We start from the raw sequence: 9,343 nt of genomic DNA on the forward strand, positions 1-9,343 counted from the left end.
GTCTTCCACCTGCCCCTCCACTGCCCACCTCTCCTGATGGGTGAGGAAACCTAGCCTCTGAAAGGTCCAGCGACCTGCCCACAGCTCCAACAGCAGCAAGACTCTGTGGCAGCTTCAAACGTGCTTGGCAGGTTCAAATCCCAGCTCCGCCACTCACCAGCCATGTCCTTTTGGGCAGATGAGATAGCCTGTCTACAGGGTCTTCTCAGCTGTGAGAGGGTGCCAGCGCTGGGACCTGCTGAAGTAATCCCACTCACAGCTTCAACATCGTTGTCCTTGAGGTACCCAGATTCCTGCCTCCAGCCTGGTGGAAGGCATTTCACGCACAGCATGGCTAAACACACATGCGCGTACACACACACACACACACACACACACACACACACACGTGCAAACTTCCGCCTCTCAGATATCCTTCCCATTGCCCAGTCCAATACCTAGCTTTCATTCTCCCTTAACTGCCTTCATTTTCTCTCTCCTTAGAACGTATCACGGTCACAGTGGTTCTCAACCTTTCTAATGCCACGACCCTTTAATACTGTTCCTCATGTTGTGGTGACCCCCAAACATAAAATTATTTTCATTGCTACTTCATAACTGTAATTTTGCTACTGTTATGAATCGTAATGTAAATAGTATCCATGTTTTCCGATGGTCTTAGGCGACCCTGCTAGCGGTTCTCAGGTCGCGACCCACAGGTTGAGAACCGCTGCTGTAGAGCCTAAGACCATCGGAAAACACAGATATTTACATTACGATTCATAACAGTAGCAAAATTACAGTTATGAAGTAGCAACGAAAATAATTATATGTTTGGGGGTCACCACAACATGAGGAACTGTATTAAAGGGTCGCGGCATTAGAAAGGTTGAGAACCGCCGAAACCGGTTTGGCTCAGTGGATAGAGCGTCAGCCTGCGGACTCAAGGGTCCCGGGTTCGATTCCGGTTAAGGGCATGTACCTTGGTTGCGGGCACATCCCCAGTAGGGGGTGTGCACGAGGCAGCTGATCGATGTTTCTCTCTCATCGATGTTTCTAACTCTCTATCCCTCTCTCTTCCTCTCTGTAAAAAATCAATAAAATATATAAAAAAAAAAAAAAAAAGAAAGAAAGGTTGAGAACCACTGGTAGCATCCTGTATTTGTTATGTATTCATCGCGTCTCTGGGCAGGGGCCTTGCCTGCCTTGTTCGTGGCTGTATCTCCGCATCCATCACAGCCCCTGGGCTGCTGGGGTAGAAGCTCAGTCCCTGAAGGACAGCCCCCTCCCAGGGCTGCTGCAGGGATCCAAGGAGATGGAGGCGGATCTCTAACTGCAGTCCTGGCTCCGGGCTCAAGCTGCTTGCCCAGTGCCCTGGGGTTTGTGTCCACCTGGGCAATCCTGTGGCCCCGGTACAGTCCTGAGTCCCTGAGAGACAGGATCTTGGGGTTCCCCCCACTCGCCCCCTTTTATCTTCCCACCAGCACCAAAAGAAGCCCAGCCTTACGGCCTGTCCTCCCACACACGCCGGGAAGTAAACACAGAGAGACCGGCTGACACACAGGTTCCTCATGGGCAGGGAAAGCTGCATCTCACTGCTGTTTAATAATCTCCACGTGGCACAGAACTGTGTCTCCTCGATCCTGGGACTGGATGGCGCCACCCAGAGGCTCCGTGGCCTCTGACACATTAGGGTGTGTTTCCTTCCAGCTGAGCTGCCCTCCACAGAATCCCGCTCCGGGGACCACCAGAGTCAAGAACTTACCCATCCCGCCCTGGCCGGGTGGCTCGGTGGATAGAGCGTCGGCCTGTGGACTGAAAGGTACCAGGTTTGATTCCGGCCAAGGGCACATGCCCGGGTTGCAGGCTTGATCCCCAGTAGGGGCCGTGCAGAAGGCAGCCAATCAATGATTCTCTCTCACCAATGATGTTTCTATCTCTTCCTCCCTGTCCCTTCCTCTCTTAAATCAATAAAGAAATATATAAAAAAACAAACAACAACAACAAAAAAACTTACCATTCCCGCCCTGGCCGGGTGGCTTGGTGTGTTAGAGCACCGTCCCATTACACAAAGGTTGTGAGCTCGCTCCTCAGTCAGGGCACATTCAAGCAACCAATGAACGCATCAGTAAGTGGAACACAAATCGATGTTTCTCTCTCTCTCCCTCCCTCCCTCCCTGCCTCCCTCCCTCCCTCCCTCCCTCCCTCCCTCCCTGCCTCTCTCTAAAATCAACAACAACAGAAAGAAATGAACATCCTTAGTTCGCTGCCATGGAGTCTTCAGACCGCATCCAAGCTTCCCCGAATCCCGGCACCGTGGCTGTCCTGTCCACTTCCTTCGCTCTGGAGCGGGTTCCCTCTCTTTCCTTGACTCGCATGACCTTGGCCTCCCAAAGGTTACAGGCCAGTTATTTTGTGGTATGTCCCTCCGTTGAGGTTTTCCTGATGGTTCCTCGTGATTAGATGAAGGTCAAGTATCTTTGGCAAGAACATCACAGCAGTGAGTCTGTGTCCTCCATTGCGTCCAATCAGGTGGTGAAGAATCCCACTTGACCCAGAAGAGATGACGTTCCCTTAGGTCCCGTGGTCGGCAAACTGCGGCTCGCAAGCCACATGCGGCTCTTTGGCCCCTTGAGTGTGGCTCTTCCACAAAATACCACGGCCTGGGTGAGTCTATTTTGAAGAAGTGGTGTTAGAAGAAGTTTAAGTTTAAAAATTTTGGCTTTCAGAAGAAATTTCAATCGTTGTACTGTTGATATTTGGCTCTGTTGACTAATGAGTTTGCTGACCACTGCCTTAGGTCACCTGATGGAGGGATGTCCTCCAGGCTTCTCCCCGGGAAAAGCCCCTCGCTTCCCTCTGTAATCAGTAAGTGTTCTGGGGAGAGGCACTGGGAGAGGATGTCAACATCCCATTCCTCCCAAACGTTCAGTGTGCGCATAGATCCAACCAGTAGAGACTTATGTCCTTGCCTATTTTTTTTGTTAACCCTCACCCGATATTTTTCCCATTGATTTTTTAGAGAGAGTGGAAGGGAGGGAGGGGGAGAGAGAGAGAGAGAGAGAGAGAGAGAGAAACATCGATGTGGAGAGACACATCGACTGGTTGCCTCCTGCACACATTCCAACCGGGACTGGGGATGGAACCTGCAACCCAGGTATGTGTCCTTGACCAGGAATCGAACCTGAGACCCTTCTGTCCATGGGCCGCCATTCTAACCACTGAGAACCACCGGCCAGGCATGGGCTCCGGTTTTGTTGAATAGGTTATCATCTGTTCCTGTCTCTCCCCTCCCCCTCTCTCTCCCTCCCTCTTTTTTCCTCTTTCCTTCTTCCTTCCTTCCTTCCTCCCTTCCTTCTTCCTTTCAGATACCTGGGACAGCTTCATTTAGAATGGCCTCAAACCGGAAGCAACTTGAGAGAGGCTGCACAGCTTGTGGTCCGGCCCCGGATGGGATCCGACTCAGAAACGGGGAATGAGCTGCTGTTAGAGGCAACAACACAGACACATTTCACAGGCATCATGTGGAGGGAACCAGAAGCCAGGGAGTACAGCTCATTCCAAATATGCGATGTCTTAGAACAACAATAACAACAACAGGAATCTAGCCCCACATGGGAAGAGTCGTCTGCTTCTGGGCAGGTGGGATTGACTAAGTGGGGACACGAGAGATGCCAGGGGTGGAGGTGGGGCACTGGATAAAGAAAGGGAAGGTGCCCTGGCCAGTTTGGCTCAGTGGATAGAGCGTCAGCCTGTGGACCAAAGGGTCCTGGGTTCGATTCTGGTCAAGGGCACGTACCTTGGTTGCAGGCTCTTCCCGGCCTGGGCCCCGGTTGGGCGCTTGCAGGAAGCAACCAATCAATGTGTTTCTCTCACATCAATGTTTCTCTCCGTCTCTCCCTCTCTCTTCCACTCTCTCTAAAAAGATCAATGGAAAAATATCCCCCGGTGAGGATTAAAAAATAAAATAAAATAGAAAGTGAAGGGATTAGCTAAAGAACATGTATGCACACCCATGGACACGACATTAATGTGTTGGAGGCCAAGGGACCGGGGGGGGGGGGGGAATGAAGGGGAGGGAAAAACCTGGAATAATCTCAACATTAAAATTTTTTTAATAAAAAAGAGGAACCCTCTGGTGTGACTGACACCTGTGTGGGGAGCGGTTTACCCAGGTGCGTGCCTTCTGAGGACTCGCGTACTGTACTAGGACATCTAAGTTCTGAACACGCAATTAGACACTCAAAAGAGAGGGGGAAATCTGGGGGCGGGGGAGTGAACAGGACTGGGCTACTGCTCAATGAGAACTTCCCCAGCGTTCCCAGGACGGGTCATGCGGTCAAGTACACTTGGTGAGGTGGTTTTCCTGGGGCGTTTCCCGGACATGGCGTCCGGGAGTGGAGGAGTTCAAAGTGCAGGCTCAGGCTCCAGGCTCCGGGCTCCAGGCTCCAGGTGCAGGTGCAGGTGCGGGACCTGAAGGTTCTCGCTCCTCCATCCGGGCGCTGTCAGTCTTACGTAGAGGAGGAGGACAGCCTGCTCCTGCCTCTGACGGCCTGATGGAAACTTCCACCACCAGGCAGCGCCCCTGCTGCCTTCTGGCTGCACCGGCCTGGAAGCCTCCGGCCAGTTTTAAGTTGACCTTGATCTTGGCCTGATCTGCATGCTTCCCTGGGGAGCTAGCTTTTTGCTCTCTCTCTCATCCCCTTTAGTCCCCTTGTCATACCTCACAGATGCCCTGGGCTGCTGGCTTGTCCCTTGGTAAATTCCCAGGGTGGTGCTTCCTGAGTCAAAAGTCGAGACAGTTTCCTCTGGAGCGTTCTGGCCTCAGCCGGCCATGGCATTCGGGGTGGAGGCCCTGGTTTCAGAGGTGGGGCCCCTAGAGGCTCAAGAAGACCTTCCGGTTGAGGAGGGAGCTGGCTCACCCCAGGGGGATGGAGGGCATTCCAGTCTTGCCCCTTAATCAGAGCAGAAGAGCTGACAAGCCCCAGCCAAAGGATAAGCTCCCAGGAGTCAGAATCTTCGTTCCTTGTCCCCACAATCCACAGGCACGAAATTCACTCGCGGTCCCAGGCCTCCCCCACTGTGGTGCCCTGGCCTCGGTGGGGGCCCTCAGGAGACTGGACCACTGCTCAGCGTGGGGCGGGGAGTTGTCAGGGAGAACTTGCTAGAGAGATGGGGGTTTCTGAGAACAAGGCCGGGTGGACATGTGGACGGATCCTGAGGGTGAAGTGGATAAAGGAGTTCCCTGAGCGCCGGAGCTGGGCGTGCAGTGCTCGCGGGCCAGGCACAGGCCCCTCCCACACTCCCAGTGCCACCGGCAGCATGCACGCTGGTCAGAGCCCCCGGCATCTGTGTCTGAGCCTCGGATGGCAGAACTGGTTGTACCGGATCGCATGCCAGCCTGACCCCAGGCACAGGCTCCCACAGGGTCTGTCTCTTTACCAAAGGCCTTGAACCAAGCAAGGAAGTCACTCAAGCCTGAAAGGGCTCAGCCCAGAGGAAGATGGCTGTCTCCTCCTTTGTAGTTTCCTGTGGCTTAAAACAGAAAATGATTCTCCCATGGTTCTGGAAGCCAGAGGTCCAAAATCAACGTGTCACAGGGCTGTGTTCCTGCTGGAGGTCCTTGGGGGAGTGTCCTCCTTCACCTCCTCCAGCTTCCAGGGACTCCAGCTTCCCTTGGCTTGTGGCCACATCCCTCCAGTCTCCGCCCCCGTCTTCACATGGCCTTCCCTCTGTGTCTCTGTTACCCCCTCCTTTCTCTTATGACACTTGTTATTGATTTAGGGCCCACCCACGTAATCCAGAATGATCTCATCTCACGATCTTTAATTTGTAATTACATCTGAAAAGACCTTTTCCCCCAAGAAGTTCACATTTTGAGGATTCCAGGGATTAGGATGTGGACACATCTTTCATGGGTCCACTATTCATCCCCTTACATCATCATTATTTCTTTGGCTGCCCAAATGGCCCCCAATTGGGCCAGTGGGAACCTCTTAAAACTGGCTTCTGTCTCTTTTTTATAGGGTCTCCATTGTTCTCTGAACCTCAACCCACAATCAATCAGTTCTCCAAGGAGCAATGGTTCCTTTCAGGGGAGCCAAGCTCTGGGTGTGAGATGTGCTTAGGGCCGCTGTGGCGGTACTGCTTCCTGGTCCTGTGTGCGTGTGTGCATGCATGTGTGTATGTGTGTGTGTGTGTGTAAATATAGAATATACTCATCTACACTAATAAAAGAGAAACATGCAAATTGACCATGCCTCCGCTATGCCCACAAGACACGCCCACCAGCCAATCAGGAGCGAGTATGCAAATTAACCCAACCAAGATGGCTGCAGCCACAGAGTGAGCAGGAGGCTTGGGTTTCCCCAGCGATGGAGGAAGCCAAGCTTCCCACCTTCCCTGGCCGGCCCTGGCCTCCACTCAAGGCAACAAAGTTTCAATTACAGAAGATGAATAAATCCCAGATACCAGGGCCTTCGCTTGGGTTGCTGGGGGGCATGGCCAGCCTGCAAACCACCACAGGCCCCTTGCTCAGGCCACCCCATGCCCCAAGGGAACCCCGACCCTGATCTGAGACACCCTTAAGGGCAAACCAGCCGGCCCCCACCCGTGCACCAGGCCTCTATCCTATCTAATAAAAGAGTAATATGCAAATTGACCATCACTCCAACACAAGATGGCTGCCCCGTGTGGTCAAAGATCCTGCCCCCATGTGGACACAAGATGGCCACCCCAAGATGGCCAGCAGGGGAGGGCAGTTGGGAAGGGACCAGGCCTGCAAGGGAGGGCAGTTAGGGGTGACCAGGCCGGCAGAGGAGGGAAGTTGGGGGCGACTGAGCCTGCAGGGAAGGGCAGTTACGGGTGACCAGGCCTGCAGGGGAGGGCAGTTAGGGGGGACCAGGCCTGCAGGGGAGGGCAGTTAGGGGCAATCAGGCTAGCAGGGGAGCAGTTAGGCATCAATCAGGCTGGCAGGGGAGTGGTTAGGGGGTGATCAGGCTGGCAGGCAGAAGTGGTTAGGGGCAATCAGGAAGGCAGGCAGGCGAGCAGTTGGGAGCCAGCAGTCCTGGATTGTGAGAGGGATGTCCGACTGCCGTTTTAGGCCCGATCCTACCGGGCAGTCGGACATCCCTCGAGGGGTCCCAGATTGGAGAGGGTGCAGGCTGGGCTGAGGGACACAGAATCTGCCAGCACCTTGATCTTGGACCCCCAGCCTCCGGAACTGTGAGAAATAAATGTTCCTTGTTTCAGACTCATATTCCCAACCCATGAGTTATAGCAGTAGTAACGGGTTATGACTGTTGGGGAGGGAGTTGCAAAGATGAAAAGGGAGACACTAAAATGAGCCTATGATGTTGGATTGGAACTGGATGAAATCTGTGTTTATACATAGTTTGCTATAGAAAGATAGATGTACATGTATTTATAAATATAAATACACTCATACAAACACTAGAGGCCCGGTGCACGGAATTCGTGCACTGGCGGCGGGGGAGGAAGGTCCCTCAGCCCGGCCTGCGCCCTCTTGCAGTCCAGGACCCCTGAGGGGTCCTTAGCGCTGCCACGGAGGCGGGAGAGGCTCCCGCCACCACTGCTGCGCTCACCAGCCATGAGCCCAGCTTCTGGCTGAGCGGTGCTCCCCCTTGTGGGAGCGCACTGACCACCGGGGGCAGCTCCTGTGTTGAGCATCTGCCCCCTGGTGGTCAATGCGCGTCATAGTGACTGGTGGTTCTGCCATTTGGTCAATTTTCATATTAGGGTTTTATTCTATAGGGTGATACCATTGTAATTAGCTAGTTATTAGTTAGGAAAGGAGCAGAGGGAAGGCCAGACATTATAGTCACATTGTTTGGGCAGCTTCACCAGGAAGCTGCAATTCACACTCCCAGGGCACCGCGGCCCATTCCCCACAGATCACTGGGGGAAGGGGGTCCAACAAAGAGGAGATAGGGGCATCCATGGAGAGGGGTGTGGGATGGGAATGGGGGGATGAGGACAAATATGTGACACCTTAATCAATAAAGAAATTAAAAAACAAACAAACAAACAAACAAAAAAAAAAACAAAGAGGAGATAGATGCCTGCAGAGTGAAGTCGGGGTGACTAGGGAAGGTGCCTGTCAGTCACACCTGGGAACAGAGATCATTGGCCACTGCACACCCATGAACATTTGGGACTGCATCATCCCCTAAACAAAGGGATTCTCTCTCTGTTGCTCTTGGCTCTTGGCTCATGGGACTCCCTCATTCCTGGTTCCTTGCATTCACCCGTGTTTCCTCCATAGCCATGTGGCCCTGCAGACCCCACATGCCATGGACTAATGGATTGCAACTGGGAACACCAACCAGGCCAGCCTGATGCTGGATTGGATTGCTCCAAGATGGAATGGAAGCTCTGAACACTTGCTTTTATCTTAGCCCTATCGAAGCCCCAGCTACCCTTCTTCCTTGGCAGGACAAAGGGAAACGGGACCCTGGAACTCATTTATTGCCACAGAAAGAAGGCTTCCTGCTGTATTTCATCCTTCCAGGCGAGTCTCGGAAAATTCTTCTTCTCTGGAGATCGCAAGAATTCCACTCCCACTGGCAACAGATGGGGACGAGGACCCCTCCCCACCAGTAACAGGTACAGTGGATCAATACCATGACTTGCTTATGCTCTAGTGATGGACTTTGGATTGTTTCCAGTTTGGGGCTATTGTGGCTGAAGTTTCTATGAACATTTATATGCAAGTCTTTTTTTTTGGGGGGGGCACATATTTTCAATGCTCTTGGGCAACTAGGGGTAGGATGGCTGGATTAGAGAATGTGTGTGTGTTTAACGGTAAGAAACTGCCAAATCTTTTCCATGGTGGCCGCACCATTGTACATTCCCACAAGCAGTGTATGAGGGTCCTGTTTGCTGCACATCCTCCCCAGCATTTTGTACTGTCAATCTGTTTAAGTTTAGCCTTTCCAGGGGGTGGGGGGTGTAATATCATGACCTTGTGGTTCTAACTTTCATTTCTCTGATGACGAATGATGCATTTTTTATGTGCTCATTGTTCACTTGTATATCTTCCTTTGACAAAGTGTCTTTTCAAATCTTTTGCAAATTTATTTTTATTTTTCAGAGAGAGAAGAAAGGAGAGGGAGGGAGGGAGGGAGAGAGAGAGGGAGAGAGAGAAACACTGATGTGAAAGAGAAACATCAACCAGCTGCCTCCCACACACAACCCTACTGAGGATCAAACCTGCAGCCTGAGTATGTGCCTGACTGGGAATGAAACCAGCAACTTTCAGGGCATGGGACGACACTCAACCCACTGAGCCACACCAGCAGGGCTCTTTTGCCAATTTTTAACTAAGTCTTATGATTGAATGATA

The sequence above is a fragment of the Cnephaeus nilssonii genome, assembly GCF_951640355.1.
Source record: "Cnephaeus nilssonii genome assembly, chromosome: 13".
Classification (NCBI taxonomy): Eukaryota; Metazoa; Chordata; class Mammalia; order Chiroptera; family Vespertilionidae; genus Cnephaeus; species Cnephaeus nilssonii.